The sequence below is a fragment of the Zootoca vivipara genome, chromosome 12 (genome assembly GCF_965207765.1).
Source record: "Zootoca vivipara chromosome 12, rZooViv2.hap1.1, whole genome shotgun sequence".
NCBI lineage: Eukaryota > Metazoa > Chordata > Lepidosauria > Squamata > Lacertidae > Zootoca > Zootoca vivipara.
The window spans coordinates 8,536,969-8,553,460 of record NC_142595.1 but is presented as its reverse complement, the minus strand read 5'-3'; the positions used below and the strand labels follow the sequence as shown (position 1 = coordinate 8,553,460).

At 40.7% G+C, this 16,492-nt stretch overlaps 1 protein-coding gene across 5 annotated transcripts in view; it reads left to right on the top strand.

Annotated features, from left to right (window-relative positions):
• SLC20A2 (solute carrier family 20 member 2) overlaps positions 1 to 16,492 on the top strand; it is a 78,706-nt gene that overhangs the window by 8,304 nt on the left and 53,910 nt on the right. Inside the window, exon 1 of one of the 5 annotated variants that reach the window (XM_035134321.3) lies at positions 14,309 to 14,433. The exons of 2 other annotated variants lie outside the window; for them this stretch is intronic. The gene's annotated coding sequence lies outside the window, so the exon portion shown is untranslated. Of the gene's footprint in view, positions 1 to 14,308; positions 14,434 to 14,544; positions 14,595 to 16,492 lie in introns of those variants that run through there. 2 more of the 5 variants (XM_088656181.1, XM_088656179.1) reach the window with 2 other exon arrangements.

Genomic DNA, 16,492 nt, shown 5'->3' with positions numbered 1-16,492 from the left:
ACCACCTTTCACACAGTTCTGGAGGAACCACTGCCCTTTCTGAAGATGAAAAGGGCTGCAGGAAGAAGGATGAAATAACTAAAATTGCTCTTCCTTCTTCTCTCTTTGTGGAGGTGTCTGCTGGATCACAATGTACAATTGATTTTACAATTAATGGAGTTGTGCTGATAAGGGAACTTGAAAAAGTATGATTTCTCCATCCCTGTTCAATATACTGTATGTTATGCCTTTTAGACTGGAAGCAGTGCTTTTTCTGGGGGTAGTCAAGGGTATGCAGGGTACTGGCACCTTTTCCCCCCAGTACAGGGGTGTCCAAACTTTTTTCAAAGAGGGCCAGATTTGATGAAGCAAACATGTGTGAGGGCCGGCCAAAGTTGTTGAGCTTTTTAAAGGATTTTGCCCCAAAGAAGTTCTTGAGCTTTATTTTACTAAAGGAAGTAAACTGCCACAGGGCCCGGATTTAACCGACTGGCTTTGGACATGCCTGTTCTAGAAGAAAGGCACTGGTTAAAGGTGTGGCACTTACTGTAACAACTTCAGCACCATTTTTTCTAGAAGAAAAGCACTGATTGTAAGCATGCCTTGTAAGGGTTATCTTAACTTGATCTTTGTAAGCAGTTCTGGGAACTTTTATAGCTGGGTAATTTTTTTAAATAATTGGCTAACATAAATATATAAAAAAACTTTCTAATCTTCATGTTCCTTTCTTTTTATTGGATGAATGATTCTCATTTGGAAAATAAAGTTTATATATAGGTAAAGGTAAAGGGGCCCCTGACCATCACGTCCAGTCGTGTCCGACTCTGGGGTTGCGGCGCTCATATCTCTCTCTCTCTCTCTCTCTCTCTCTCTCTCTCTCTCTCTCTCTCTCTCTCTATATATATATATATATATAAAACTTTCACACCAGATTTTCTGGAATAATTTGTTGCAGAGTGGTGCAGGGGATGGATCATTATTTTCCTGGAAGGCTGCCTAGACCTTCAAAAATGATAGCATGAAATCTCAGTATAAGTAAATTATAAGTAATAGCCTAAAACCTATGAAGAACAGCTTTTCTAATCATGACTTTGTCATCGATCATAAATTTATGTTTCAGGGTTATGATTTCAAAAGATAAAATTGTTTCATAATTGGGCAATAAGAAACAAAAATATACCCTAACATGGAGTTAGAAGCTTAAATTAGAACTATAAATAGTGTTATCCTCAACACTTTTAAACTAGTAATGAACTGCTGTGCCACCTTATTAAAATGATATAGTTTCCATCACTGGCTGCTGAACAAAGGTGCTGGTGTGTGGGGGACTTTTGGGTGTTGGGTATTACCGGTTAGGTGACACAGTGAATGAATGTGTCTTGAACTGAACTCTTGTAATCTGAACTAAGGAGTTGCTGTAAATCTTGTGAGAACTTGGGGTATCGGACGGCCCATATCTTAAAAGGCATTTTGCTCATTCCATGACATGTCCCCTTAATTCCACTTTTATGTTTCCATAAAATGCATTGTAGTGTATTCGGTTAGGTCCAGTTGATCCAAAATGGTCCTTTCATTTTGAATGGTCATCATTATATCTATGACATACCGTAAGTTTTGCCTGGTAGGCCACTGGAGGAACTTGCCCTTTAGGACTGCAGTGGAGCTAACCCTGCACCTCTAACGTTAGTGTGGTTGCTTTAAAGCAGGGGTCCCCAGACTTACCGCGCAGCAGGCCGGTGCCCGCCATGCCGACCGCGCGGCGGGCCGGAGGGCGGGGGAGTGCGCGCCCGTGCGCATGCGCACACGCAAACGGTCGGGGAAAAATCGCCGAAAATCGCTTGTGCGCATGCGTATGGGCCTCCCCCGACCCGGAAGTGCATCGGAAATGACCTCTTCTGGGTCAGGAGAGGCCCATACGCATGCGCACAAAGGATTTTCGGCAATTTTTTGCCGATTTTAAAGATCGTCGCCGTGCCCTGCGCCGTAAGAGCGGGCGGCGGCAGCGGGCGGCGGGGGTCGTTGCGGGCCGGATTGGGAGGCCAATTGGGCCGCATCCGGCCCGGGGGCCGTAGTTTGGGGACCCCTGCTTTAAAGACAGAGGATGAAGAAGAGCCATTGTTACAATAATGATAGTCTTGCAGGAGAGGGAAATGATAGCTACTTCTTTATGGGGAGTTGCTTGAGGAGGGACACAGCACTGATTGATTGATTGGTGTTATAGTCTATTTCATACCAAGGGTTTGGGTTGGGCAAGGAAACAGTGTATTTAATCTAACAAAAAATTGACTAGGAAAGGTCTTCTGAAAGATACGTCAAGTCTCAAGGAGGAGAGTATTCTTAAGTTGCATGACAGCCACCGAGGTTTCTTCATTATGCACTAGAACTCATCTGCAAGTGCCTATAAAAGTTTAAAAACAGAAGAAGAGCCCTGCTGGTTCAGACCAAAGGCCCAGTTAGTTCTGGCATCCTCTGGGAAGCTCCTTTATTGGTCCCCAGCAGCTGGTATTCAGTGGCTTATACTGAATGGGTGTTGTGTATAGCCAGCATGATTAATGGGGACACTGATGCACCCTTCTTTCAGAAACCTTAAAGCCAACTTAAGCTGTTGGCCATTACCACATAGTGTGTTAGTGACTCATATAAATTCCATATTTATATGAAGCTGCATTTGCCTTTGTCCAGCAGGTTCTGATTAGACATTTTTTTTGGATGCACATGAGTTCTAGGATTATGAGAGAGAACTCTTCCTCATATACTCCATACTCTGCTGATCAGAAGAATATTTCACATGATTAACTGGTCATGATTAACTGGTCATGATTAACTGTGCTTTGGTAGCCCCTAGGCTAAACAATGCAGTTAGTTGACTCTCAACTTGTGCAGGGGTTATGTTCCAAGTTAGCACTTAAAGCTATTACTGCGTGTGGCCGATACAACCATTAAAAAACAAAAGCACAGCTCTGCACATACTTACTACTTTCTTACTACAGACTTGACCTGCACTCTCCCAGGGTGAGTGTAATGGTGGGTGGGATTGCCAGTGGTTTACCCCTGCTCTACCGCTCCTTATTTATTTTTGTGTTTTCAGCCAAGCGCGTAAAGATATGATCGTGCAAGCACATAAAACGATATGATCGCGCAAGCACATTAAATGTGTGTAATTTGTGAGTCTGTCTTATTTGTATTTGGAGTTACCTTTTGAACTTTCTTCAGGAACATGCAAGGCTGGGGAAATAGGACATACCAGTTTAGCATGGTGCACAAATTGGGCCAATGCGTGCCAAGGATTTTGAACACTTTCAATATAAAGACAACATATAAATACTATGTCTTGTTGCTCACACTAAGCTACCTGGTGGGCATCCATTGAAGTTGTGCCATGATCCCTTCATTATTGCTTAGTGCCGCTGGTTACAATCTCTGCAGTCTACATTTGTAACATAATGATGGGAAGAGAATAAAATGCTACAGGGTCATAGTGCTGATTGAAATGTCACCTGTGTGATCCCCAAAATAGAGATTGCAATGGGCTTTTGACTGTGAGTGTAGGGTGTCAATTCTGAGTTCCTGTGTAAGAACGATGCATGGTGTTGTGTAAGGGTTCCATGTGATGTTATTTATAGAACTTGTCTCAGATGTCTTTCCATGGATAAATCAGCTGTCAAGAACTTTATACAGCTGATAGCAACAAGCGTAAGAATCCTGTACTACTTGGTCTGGTAAGCTATATGTAATTTACAAAGCACAAATACTTGGCTTTTTTTGTTTCGTTTCCCCTCATGAAAAATGCATGTTAGAAGTCTACACATTGTTTACTCTAAAGCAGTTGCTACTGATTTCCTGAAAATTTCCAAAGGAAAGAACTTGGAGTTTAGTAAGGCATTCATATATGCAGATAAACCATGCAAAAATTTCAGACCCACCACCTATCATATCTAAGCATGTGTTCTTATTGGATTTAGCTGTTAAGGAAAGGAGATACATAACTATGCATTTTGGAAGTTAACATACCATTGCGTCATCAATTGTTGAGGCTAAAGTTAAAATAAGCAGAGAAAGCTGTAGATATCACCCATTTACAGGCTTAAAAGTAGCAATTTTAAAATAGGGATTTTAAGCAGCAAAAGACCCAAAATGAAATAACTTTATCGGTTCCTAATAAGTTTCCAAGTCAGGGTGGATAAAAATAAATATTTCTAAGGATAGTTTTCCATTTAAGTTACATTATAGTGCAAAGGCTCTTCATCAGGAAATAAGGATTTGTTTTAAGTTTTTCATGTGTGCTAAAACTCAGTCTGGTTTATTTATTAAAAAAACACGTTCAACCACATCAGTTAAACAAACATGGATACATATGCTCTAATGTTATTGTTTTAGTTAAATAAATTGTTTAAATTGTTATTAAGGAAATGATTCTTTTTCTCCTTCCAATAGAGTACAGCAAATAAAGTTGTCCAAATATAAACAGTTAACTTATTAAACCTCAAAATAATTTCATAATTATCTGTCTATGTATTTCTAATACTGTAGTATAACCAAATCAGTAATTTTTGATATAACTGTAAAAACTACTCTGAAAATTTATTATTCCAAAAACGAAACCTTCATCTGGTTGTAAATGTTAAGATTATACCAGCAAGAATGAGTCTTTTTGTAAAAATAAAATAAAATGATTTGAATCAAGTCTTACTGACTAGTGATTTAAATCGTGATTTAAATCAATTTGATTTAAATGATTTAAATCAAATGAACCCTGTTCCAAGATAAATTCAGAGTGCTGGTCTGAATGTTCAAAACCCTTTGTGGTTTAGGATCCGGGTATTAGAACTACCTTCTCCTGTTTCAATTTGTCTGTCCCCTGAAATTCTCGCCTGAGGCCTTTCTCTGAAGTGTGGGGTGGTGACCTCACTTTTGGAGTGCCCTTCCTCAGGAAGGTCTGCCTAGAGCAGGGGTCAGCAAACCTTTTCAGCAGGGGGCCGGTCCACGGTCCCTCAGACCTTGTGGGGGCCGGACTATATTTTGAAAAAAATATGAGTGAATTCCTATGCCCCACAAATAACCCATAGATGCATTTTAAATAAAAGAACACATTCTACTCATGCTGATTCCCGGACCGTCCGTGGGCCGGATTTAGAAGGCAATTGGGCCGCATCCGGCCCACGGGCCTTAGTTTGGGGATCCCTGGCCTAGAGGTCTTGTTACTATCATTTAGCCACCATGCAAAAACGTTTCTGTTTTCCCAGGATTTTAAGAACTGGTAATGTAAACCTTTTAAACTTGGAGTAATTTGATTTTTCGGCCTATTGGACTATTGCTACTTAGTTTATTTTCTTTTCCTCTCTTAGTTTGTATGCTTTTTATTTATTTTAAAATTGTCTTTTTGTTTCTTACTACGTACAGTGGAACCTCGGTTTACGAACACCTCGGTTTACGAATTTTCGGTTTACGAACGATTGTAAACCGGAAATAAGTAAACTGAGGTTTCCGAGGTTTCCGATGCCTCCCGGAGGCCGGGCCTTTGCGGAGCCATGGGAGTGCTTCGCAAGCTTGCCTGGGCCCAGCCCAGGAGCTCCCCCTCTTCCCTGCTCGCTTTCCTGCAGCTGCGATGGGGACGGCGGGGTGGACTGCTCCGGGAAAGGGCTTGCCGCCGTGCCTGAGGCGCTGAGTCTCTCAGGCACGGCGGCGAGCCCTTTCCCGGAGCAGTCCACCCCGCCGTCCCCATCGCAGCTGTGGGAAAGGGCTCGCCGCCCTGCCCGAGAGACTGAGCGCAAGGCGCTGAGTCTCTTAGGCACGGCGGCGAGCCCTTTCCCAGAGCAGTCCACCCCACCGTCCGCATTGCAGCTGCAGGAAAGCGGGCAGAGAGGAGGGGAAGCCCCAGGCGAAGAAGAATCATCTCTCTTCCCGGAGCCATGGGAGCGCTTCCGTGGCTGTGCCCCAGTTGCGGAAGCACTCCCATGATGGCTCCGCGAGTTCAAGTAAGAAAAAGAAAATTAATTTTAATTTTTTTTTTACAATACTGTACCATCTTATTTATTTTATATTACAGTACATTAATTATTGCCACTTTATGGATCAATGGTCTTGTTAGACTGTAAAATTGCTGCTTTAGGGGGTGTTTTTCATCGTCTGGAACGGATTAATTCACTTCCCATTACTTTCAATGGGAAAGTTCGCTTCGGTTTATGAACGCTTCGGTTTATGAACAGACTTCCGGAACCAATTGTGTTCATAAACCGAGGTATCACTGTATTCTGTTGGCTACCTTGTGGAGAAAAAGATACGTTGCAGGTGTGGTATATAAATTATGTAAATAAAGTTTCCACATGGTACAAATGTTGCAAGAAAAATTCAAAACTTTATTTTAGTATCTTATATGAAAACTGTCTTAACATTATCTTGGGATGAGTCATATTGTGGAAACAATACCTATTTGAGCTAATGTTCTCTGGGACAAATTCAGATCCATGTCTAGTTATTTGATAAATTTATTTCAAATAAAAGCCTATTTTGCTACTACAGTGTGTTGGTGTAATTTTATCTTGGGGTGTGTTGGTGTAATTTTATCTTGGGGTGAGGGTCCAATGCTAATAGGTTGTTTCTGTTCAGCCATCACAGTGCCAAATACGCAAAGCATACCATTAGGTTTCTGTCTTTATAACTTCATGAACAAAAGGAAATAAAATTTGTTTGTAGTTATACTGCAAAACAAGACCATGATGGTTAAGAGTAAGTAATTGATCCTTGACCCTCTATTTTTATTATCATCAAAGACCAAACCAACATAAGGGAACATGCCAAACCACCCTGAATTCAAAAGCAGCATCTATTTGTTTTGAGACAGCTGTCTGTTTATTTAAGGTTTTGCTCTTTACATTTTTTTTTATTTCTTTAACTAAATTCCCCCCCCCCCCCGCTCTTCAGTGGGCAAGGGACCCTCCCAGAGTGCCTTCTAAGTAAGACAGTTCATGCCCTTAAGGGTTATCATTTGAAAGGCCTGACACCATAGGAAAAGAGATTGGGAGGAGGAGGGGGGAAAGCACATTGGGACACTAGTTCTTAGTCACATAAATTCCATAATGACCAGTTGGACTGGGGAAAGTTCAAGGAGAGGAGGAGCCAAATGTTGCAGATCTCACAGCTAAGCGGATGATGAGACCTTGCAGTTCCAACTCTGCCTCTAACCTGTTGGAATGGCTATAGAAAGCTATGTAATGTGATACTAGTTGTGAGCTGGGGAGGACTGTACTCTTGTATTTTGGCACATCATTCAATACTGCAGGCTTAAAGAAAGACAACCTTATAGTGGATCAAAATGTGGTTGTTTTATATTGAAGATTCTTAACCAAATTGTAGTAATCTCACTGCATGCAGTGATAACCATCCAGAGAGCTGGTTCCCTATAGTTCTCCATTACAAGGGAAGCAAATGTCATCCATTCCTCTGCATGTAATATTCTAAGTGTCAGCCATATAGCAAGTGGTTGCCATAACTTAAGCTCTTAAAGATACCTCCTAAATTTACCTTCAACTACGTTCAGTAGTTGTCATATAGCTTGATTTGTTTCCTCCCTTAGCATGCAAGAAACTTCTGCTGAGTTAGGAGGACATTCTTCAGCACCTGTGGGAAGGGGTAACATCAACTGCAATTCTGTTCATAGAAACTCTGAGAACAGAAACTCGGGCTGGGAAGCTATATATGTGCACAATTATGTGGGGTTCACTGTATTTCCCCCTAAAAATGTCAAAAGATTGTTGCAAGACTCAGAGACAAGAACCATCCTTCTTTCTGGTGATGCTTCCTGTTTTGCTTCTTGAGATACAGGTATCATGAAGGGGAGCGCCTCTGGAACAAGTTGGAATGGAGAAGCACAAAACCAAGAAGCTGATTCAAGCGGTCATTAAACGCACTGGATATTTTGGGGATCACACTGAGAGGAAATCGGCAAAGTGGAGACATAGAACTCCAGCTATTGAGCAGGGACTTCAGAATCTGTAACACACTGCACTTTTTAAAGTTGACTCTTCATCTTTTATGAATGGTGGCATTTTCCTTTGCTCTCTGGAAATTCCATTTATGCCTTCTGCACTGTTGTGTATTATCTGCCATTGCTTCAGGGGGGAAAACAGCTGTTACTCTTGTACCTCGGACAACTTGGTCACTGCAGTTGGCAAATCTCATTTTTATGAACATGCAAAATCCAGAGAAATCAATGCATCCCAAGTACAGATGGAATATGGACTTGTGCACAAATAAAGCATGTTGTGATCCGAATGATTAAATATACACCAAGAGTTGACAGAACAGCCAATTGGCAATATTTTGCAAATGCAGTGCATGTCCTTCACAAATAGGTTTCATCCAAAATTCTAGGGTGCATTTAAAACACTAGAAAAATGGCATTCATAAACTGACCAGAAATCACCGAATGAATATTCCCCCCTCTTGTTATTTAAAAAGCTTGGAGGTAGTGAGTGCTCTCCATTGACTGTAACTTTGGATGGTGCCTTTCTTACATTGAACTAAAGGAGCAAAATATTATGTTGTTGGGGATATCCAAATGATAACAGTTTTGCAGTGTATAGGAAACAGTAAGGTTCTGTTGGAAGCTGAGAGTCATGCAAGGTTTGTTACACATGCAAGCCTCCGTAATCTGTTAACGCTCTGATCTAATGGCATTTTTGTGAAAGAAAGTTCTGTATTTCTTTGGAACTTTGAAGCAATGTGTGTTTGATAATTCTGCAAGTTGGAGTCTAGAGGGGGAGTTCTGTTAACACAATACAGTGCTCTTGTTTTATCTTAAATACTAAAAAAATCATTGTGGCATAGGCTTTTGTGCACCAGACACCATACTGTCAAAAGCTTGAAGGATTGTGCTCAGTGGCAGATCTGTCTTTTCATCTGTTTGATGATAGACTTGAGTCCGCACAAATTTTTGCCACAATAAATCTTGCAAGACTATGTGTGAGCCAAGTTAGCAGGAGATAACTTTATTTTTGCTGATTAATGTCTGCATTTACTAGTTCTATGAGAACTTTTACCCTGCACTTCCAATAGACATGCATCACTCAGGGCAGCTTCCAACAATTAAAATCACAGCATCAAGGAAAATACAATGGAGGCAGGAAGAACGGATAAAAGCATTATCTGTTTGGTATGGAAAAGGCTGGCTTTACTATCCAGGTTGCAAGGGCAATACTGAGGTGTGTCGTGTTGGTCCCCAGAGCATAGTCCAATTTCCTGGACCAGTTTGTGTTGCCACGTATGTGGCAAGTACTGCATTATAGTACAAAACCTGCATCAGTTAAACAGACTTTGGGCTAAGAAGGTATGCTCTGCTTTCTCTTTTCCTTTAATAGGTTAGGTTAAGTAAGCAATGTTAAAAAGTTAAGGCTATCAAGCCCAGGAACTGCTGCTGCTTTTAACAGCTCCGTAGAAGAAAAATACTCCGCCTTCCCTTGCCTTGAAAGTAACCTGCTTAAATAATCTGTCATCTTATTTAAATGTTACATTTATATCCCATGTTTCCTTCTAGGAGCTCGAGGTGTATATGATCCTCTTATCCCAATTTTGTTTTCCAAAAAAACACGATAAGGTTGGTTAGGCTGAGAGAGGGAGACTGCACCAAGGTCACCTAGTGAACGCCATAACTGAATTGGAGATTTGAACATGGATCTCTACTGTCCATTACCATCTGTAGCAGGTGTAAAGGAATCTTTGACCCTCTGGTGTTTCTCAGCAACAAATCCCAGGATCTCTAGCCATTGGCCATACTTGGTGGGCTGGGGATCCTTCAAGTTTTAGTCTAGCAGTATCTGGAGAGCCAATGGTTCCCCACACCTGATCAATAGGCTTGATGCTAAAATGGCCCATGTCACCTGTCATCATGCATACCTGTTCTGCCGTACTTTAGGAGAAGTGCAATTTTCTGACCTTATCCTGTACTCCCTCTTTGTGTGCCAAAGAACCAAGAGTCTTTGCTGGTCAATAGCCCTACATTGAATTGGATCCCCCTGGTTCAGTTTAAGGAACATTGTTGGGCGATCCACTTTAGTGGATTATCTAGAACTGAAATTGTACCTCTGCTGAATGTACTGTACCTGCTTCCAATGTAGGTTGTTGCAGTGACTCTGGAAAATGTAGTTGTGCCTGTTATAAATGTAGTAAAAGGTAAAGGTAAAGGGACCCCTGACCATTAGGTCCAGTCGTGACCGACTCTGGGGTTGCGCGCTCATCTCGCATTATTGGCCGAGGGAGCCGGCGTATAGCTTCCAGGTCATGTGGCCAGCATGACAAAGCCGCTTCTGGCAAACCAGAGCAGCACATGGAAACGCCATTTACCTTCCCGCTGTAGCAGTTCCTATTTATCTACTTGCATTTTGACGTGCTTTCGAACTGCTAGGTTGGCAGTAGTAGGATCCCAGAATAGATGAGTCTGCCATAGGGATAGCAGCTGGATGCCATGGGACCAAATCTAGTCCTCTGAATTCCAGTACCTGAAACCCTAGTTGCCAAACCAGCATGAAGAGATGTATTCCCTGGCTCTGTCAGTAGTGTGTGTTGGGGGGCGGGGCGGGTGAATGGTTTGGCTGACCATTCCCTCGTCAAAGATGCACTCCTACAAGTTGATAGGTGACTTAGGATATGGCTTTAAGCAGAGTGGCAGGATCCCTGCTGAAGGTTATCGGGGCCACATTTTAAATTATTCCACCACAAAACCCTGTTCTACATCCTCCACTACCTAAATGTTCTTATATGTATTTCCAAAATTCACACACTGTCTGTTGAATCATTCCTCATTATACTACCTTGAATATTTTTTTCTAGAAATGCACAATAATAATGGAATATTTTTAATGAGAAAATAACACATGTTTATTTTAGGTATGTATTGAAATAAATATATATTTTCTGTAAATGTTGGTTGCTGTATTTGCTGTAGATTGGCATCAGTTTTTGAGTTCTACATTTTGGCAGTTTCTTCCTTGAGAAACCTGTTTTATGCTGCATTATCAGAATATGCCTTCCTGATGTACTTTCCCATGTCTTGGGGTCTGATAATTACAAACTTCTGAAATATTTTCATTCCCTGTTTGCTCTTTGATATAAACGTTTGTTTTTATTTTGATGTACATGTAGTAATTTTAGGGATAAAACTAAACCTTGATATCTGTTGTCTGTGGGAACTTTTTAGAGTCTTCCCACAATACTGCTATTAAAGGACTAAGTGGGTTCATGTGGCTGAAGTTTGTCTTGATTGGTTAGAATTAAACACATTCTTTTAAATCAAACAAATGTTCTTTTCTAGCAACATAGTCTCCTTTGATTGTTGGTTCTGTCATTGGATTTAATGACCAGATGGACGAGTTGAAGCTTGTGGGAATTTAGAGCCTGAATAGGGCTTTCTCACTCTTTAAAAGGGAGGATGACTTCATTTAGGGATTTAATGTTGGTAGTGGAAGGTTGAAAAATTGTTTTGAACTCTTGGCAGGCTGAAGCCGAAGATCTGTAGAAGACTATAGTAAACTACACCTGTGTCAAAAATACCATTATTTATGCACTGTCCTTCCAAGTGCTGGGTTGCAGCATTGCCTGAAGTTTGATGTGGAATCATTGCTGCTGCTTCCTTTTCAAAGAGGCAGTATTTGTGTTATAATTCAGTCACAAAGGTGTGCCTCGGTACCACCTTGCAACACTAACGTATAGAGTCCGTCCCTTAGCTGAGACTCTTGTGTGTCCTCCAGGATGGGATACAGTAGGGGGTTATTCCACTATATATTGCAGAATTTCATGTGGTGGTGCAGAGTAAGGCTACTGATCCATGATAACTTGTACACAGTTTGCAGCCTGATTTAACTGTAAGAGAGAGAATCTGCAGAAGTCACAGACAGTCCTGGGGCAGGGAGAAGAAAAAAGGAAACAGAGCCACATGTGTGAGGATTCAGATCCTATGTTATGGGTAGGGTTGCAAGTGTGTCTCAGGTCTTGAAGCCCGCTGCCTGAAAATAATGTATTGGTTGTAGAGCTGAGCAGCAATACTATACAAATTCTCATGCACACACAAAAACTATGAATTTCGGTTTCCTCAAGGAATATATTGGAATGAGATATAAACCTCCTAGTGAAGAGAAGACATTTTCACATGCAGGAATGTGTCTTTGGTTGGATACTAAAAGAACAAATTGCCTTTTTGTTGCTTCTGTTTCTGCTATAGATGTGCTCCAACTTGCAGTATGTGTGCTTTGGATTTATTATCCTAATTCTGTATACAGAATGTGGTACAGTTAAAACATGTCAAGGAATGTAGTATTTTTTGTCAAAATATTCAGTTCAATTTTGATGCACTAATTGTGTCGAGTAGACCCTGGTCCATGACAGTTTATGCTGCAAACATATTTGTTGGTGTTTTTTTTTTGCTGTGAGAGACTAGCATGGTTACCCCTCTGCAAATATGTACCTGATTATGATGCCAAGTTAACCCAGGAGCAATCAGTTCGTCTTGAAATGGCCACATGATGCTTGTGAACCTCAAATGGTTAACCAGGATTTCAACTGGCATGATGTGTGTTAGGCCTACATATTCTTCATTGGCAATTTGAAAATGTCAGTTGTCATGCGCATTTTAATAGTATCATGTTGTTGTTTAGTCGTTTAGTCGTGTCCGACTCTTCGTGACCCCATGGACCATAGCACGCCAGGCACTCCTGTCTTCCACTGCCTCCCGCAGTTTGGTCAAACTCATGTTCGTAGCTTCGAGAACACTGTCCAATCATCTCGTCCTCTGTCGTCCCCTTCTCCTAGTGCCCTCCATCTTTCCCAACATCAAGGTCTTTTCCAAGGATTCTTCTCTTCTCATGAGGTGGCCAAAGTATTGGAGCCTCAGCTTCACGATCTGTCCTTCCAGTGAGCACTCAGGGCTGATTTCCTTAAGAATGGATAGGTTTGATCTTCTTGCAGTCCATGGGACTCTCAAGTCTCCTCCAGCACCATAATTCAGAAGCATCAATTCTTCAGCGATCAGCCTTCTTTATGGTCCAGCTCTCACTTCCATACATCACTACTGGGAAAACCATAGCTTTAACTATACGGACCTTTGTCGGCAAGGTGATGTCTCTGCTTTTTAAGATGCTGTCTAGGTTTGTCATTGCTTTTCTCCCAAGAAGCAGGCGTCTTTTAATTTTGTGACTGCTGTCACCATCTGCAGTGATCAAGGAGCCCAAGAAAGTAAAATCTCTCACTGCCTCCATTTCTTCCCCTTCTATTTGCCAGGAGGTGATGGGACCAGTGGCCATGATCTTGGTTTTTTTGATGTTGAGCTTCAGACCATATTTTGCGCTCTCCTCTTTCACCCTCATTAAAAGGTTCTTTAATTCCTCCTCACTTTCTGCCATCAAGGTTGTGCCATCTGCATATCTGAGGTTGTTGATATTTCTTCCGGCAATCTTAATTCCTGCTTGGGATTCATCTAGTCCAGCCTTTCGCATGATGAATTCTGCATATAAGTTAAATAAGCAGGGAGACAATATACAACCTTGTCGTACTCCTTTTCCAATTTTGAACCAATCAGTTGTTCCATATCCAGTTCTAACTGTAGCTTCTTGTCCCACATAGATATTTAGATTTCAAAATCTAAAAATGTGTAAAAGTGTTCACTCACTAGAATTCCCCTTTGTGCCCCCAAAGCATTGAGACAGCTATGATGCTCATGAAACTTTTATTTTATTATTGCATTTATTGCCCGCCTTTCCTCCAAGGAGCTCAAGGTGACACATTTTATCCTCACAGCAACCCTGTGAGGTAGGTTTGGCTGAGTGACTGACTCATCCAGGGTCACCCAGTGAGCCTCATGGCCATTGTATCACACTAGGATTTGCTACCACTGTGACTTAGCAAGAACTTTAAAGACAAAGGCAGGTTTTTTTTAATAATCTGTGTTTGCATGTGCATTCTAAACATTTTCCTTTTATTAAATTAGAATAATTCTGACTGTTAAATACTAATGTACTGTAATGTTTGCAACTGCATGTCTGGACAAAATGTAAAAATGTGCATTTTCCTAGCCTTTTATTTTGTGCAATCCAATTCAAGCACTGAATTATTTTTCTGCATATGTAGTTTCAGTATACAACACTTGGTAAGTATTGCTAGTCTGTGTGAACTGATTTTTTTTCTTAAAGAAACCCTAAACTGAGAGGCACAATCAATTGTCCCTTTTGTATTCATGCTTTGTGGGGTGGAGGTGGGGTGGATTGACAGGAGTTCTCTTTAAATGAGCTTCATTTGGATTGGCTTAACTCAAGCAATCATGACGCTGTGCTGTGTTTCAGGAACCACCCTCAACAGAGTGTCCTGTTAAGAGGAGGCATGTTTTCATCTTGAGTAGAAACTCTTGGTTGATGCTTATGAGTGTTGCCTTGTTTTGCAGTTCTCTCGGGAGTTTTATCTGGAGCTCGCTCTGTAAGTTGTAGAACAGTTCACTTTGCTTGAGATCTCTGCTCTTGAGGTGTGAATATGATAGGGTATCTATTTTAGACATAAGGAATGCATTTGTGACTAGCAAGGCAGAGTTACTTGAAGAATTAACTTTGCTTCTCTTTGAAACAGCTTCAAAGCATTGAGTAAGTTTTTAATGGTTTCCCTCCCCTTGATAAACTTTTATGGAATTTCGTACACCTCCCGTGGAAGTAGAAAAGAATGAGAGGCAGTTCTATGACACTTTTGTGATTCATGATGGGGTGGAATCTCCCCTTTGTAAAAATATTTCATAACATCTATTAGCAAGAAATAAATAGAGCTGAAAGGAGGCAGATGTGATCTTCTGTTTTCAATTGTTGAAAACTACCTTAACCTCAAGCAGCACTGTCTTCTTATTGGAGGTAAACTTTACTCTATCAGAATTCAAATATGTGTAGTATGTATCTGAAATATATACTGTAGCCTATAGTATGTATAGTAAATTTGTTTGTATAGTAAATGAAATGGGTTTTATTCAGGGAAGATAGTTTTTACTGCCAGGTTTTTCCTTATAAATGATAGTGTTTCTGTAGCTGAAGGTAACAGACGCCAGCATGAGTTTTTGAAATGCAACATACCAGTGCTTGTCGTGCAAGATGGCTTGCAATTAAGCAAGCTATATAAGGATGTGTAGGGAAAGTTGGAATTGGTTGGTGAAGTAACCCTTTTATATAACTGATATTTATTAGGCATTATTTCCTTCCTGGAGTATAAAACTTTCATCCTCCTTGGTCTTATTGCAAGCTTTGTGCATGTAATTTTAGAACCATGTAGGGATGTAATTTGCCCAGAACTATTTTAATTATCCTGCCTGCCATAACAGGGTATGTTAAATTTTAAATACTTCCATGACTTTAACCTCTGGGAGGGAAAAAGCCATTTTATCCAACTTGCCTGTACCTGGCATTACAAGCCAGATTTGATAGTTAATTCTACAATACTTAATAAAATATGCTATGTAAGAGGGGTGTGTGTGTGTATGTGTATACACCCCCGCAAACAAACAAAAAGAATTGCTTGCAGGTTGCTGTGAAATAATCTGTTGTTGTAAACGAAACCCCAAAACCCATGTTATTATCAATTAGAAACAAACTTTGTCTTTATGGCTCTATTTGATTGTTTTGTAGGAAACTATATGGTTGTGGTTAGTAGTACAGTACAATCCCGCTGGGCTTCCTTTTTTGAAGGTGTGTGTGTGTGTGTGTACAAATTTTGTAACATTTGCCTCTTTGCTTTTAAGCAGCAAAAGAAAAATTACCAATTTTAGATGGATTCCCATGGGTAAGGTGAGGTCCATATTAAGGAAAACTAATATTTGCTGGTTGGCTTTCCTTGTTCCTCTATCACTAGTCCATAATAAATGTCCAAGTGATCTGATGCCGCTTAGGTTTACATGGGCTAAAGTTCAGAGTTCTTTCAGGGCAAGTGCCTTCTGACCTATATTGTACGGGTTGAGTTGCATCTGAGACTTTCTTAAATGCTGGCAAAGTACTGGCAGTAATTAATCTGCCACATGTAAACAAGCTCCGTAAGTCAGCAGGGTTTGCCCTGGATTCTATCACAGAGGAAATTTAAGGATAACCCATTAGAATTCCCTTTAAAGTTCCTTATTTCCATTTGTGTACACTATTCTGCTGTTGGCTGGGAATAAATTGCAGTTTCCTTGGAGTTTGAACTTGACTCTGCAAGTGTCCTGCTTGACCCCTCACCTTTGTTTTCTGTGATAGTCTTTCCTTTGGATATACTATTTGGCTGGTTAGAAGGGTATAAAGTATTTTTACAAGCCTCTACTACAAATCTGCTTTTGGGGATTGGGCGTTTCACTGTATAATAAAGGGCCTACTCGGCTTCTGTTTGTAAAGCCATCAAGGCTTGGCACCTGCTTAATGTTTTCTGATTTTGGAGATTATTATTTATTTGAGTAGTGTTTTGAGTAGAGCGCTTTACAAAATATTAGTTTAGTCTCTACCCAAAGATTTCTAATCTAACACAAACAGAAAGC